Consider the following 1,280-nt stretch of genomic DNA (forward strand, 5'->3'; position numbering starts at 1 on the left):
AAGGTTGGCTCCCTCCTGGCTCCAATTAGCTCTTGGAGACGTCATTAGGCTAGGGGCTCACATACTTTTTCCTCCCTGCTCTGTGAATGTTTACATGTTATGTTCAATTAAACCATGGCAACATGTAATGTTTGTGTATTATTATTTTCAGCAGACTGTGTTTTTCTATTGTTGTGACTTAGATGACGTTCAGAGCACAATTTATGACCAATTCATGCAAAACTCCGCGTTATCCCAAGGGGTTCACATACTTTTTCTTGCAACTGTATATATACACAAACATAACCACATTAAATCACAGTCAAAACACAGGCTATAACTAAAAGATGGGGAGCAGAATGTAGAGGAGGAGATGGGAATTTGCTATTGGTGTGAGGTGTGTGTGTGTGTGTGTGTGTGTGTGTGAGGGGGTGTACAGACACACACACATTAAATACAGTAAAAATACAGGGTATAATTAAAAGATGGGGAGCAGAATGTAGAGGAGATGGGAATTTGCTATTGGTGTGTGAGTAAAATCACAGTAAAAATGCAGGCTATATAGATCTTATCTGTTGGGTGAAGCACCCGGTCTACCAAATATAAATCAGTCTGTCTCCCTTTAACTTTTTATCAGCCACAAAATTTTGAAGATATACACACACACAAACACACACATATATATACATGCATACACATACATATGTACACATACATATTATATATACATACATATATACGTATATATACACACACACACACACACGTACACAAACCACAGTACAATCCCAGGGAGGGAGCAGAATGTCTAGAGAGGGGAGATGGGATAAAAGCCCATCAACAACAACTATTATTACAGTTATTAATAGCAAGACTCTGCGTGTGGATTCAGGCTCCCTTTGGCCGGCTTCCCCTAATTTCCCTCCGCTGCAACAACAACAACCCTGCGAGGTAGGCCGGCCTGGCTGAGCGGCCAGAGGCTCTCCGGGTGCTGGAACCGACCTGGGCGTGGAGGCGGCGGGGGAGGCGGCGGCGGCGAGGCCCAGTGCCAGGGCCCGGGCGGTCCCGGCGGCCAGTGCCCGGGGGCGCCCCAGGCTGGAAAGGGAGGCGGCGGCGGCGGCGGGGCAGCGGGCGGAGGATACCAGAGATCCATGGCTCGGCTGGGCCGCACGTGCGACGCTCCGGCCGCGCGCGTCGCCCCGGCGAGGGCGTCACTTCCGGCGCTCCCATGGTGACGTTCCCCGCAAAGCGCCGAAAGTCGCTTGAACAGACAGGCCGGAAGGGCGCGCGGGGGGAGCGTA

This window comes from Protobothrops mucrosquamatus, unplaced genomic scaffold, assembly GCF_001527695.2.
Source record: "Protobothrops mucrosquamatus isolate PMUCROS unplaced genomic scaffold, P.Mucros_1.0 scaffold28, whole genome shotgun sequence".
Classification (NCBI taxonomy): domain Eukaryota; kingdom Metazoa; phylum Chordata; class Lepidosauria; order Squamata; family Viperidae; genus Protobothrops; species Protobothrops mucrosquamatus.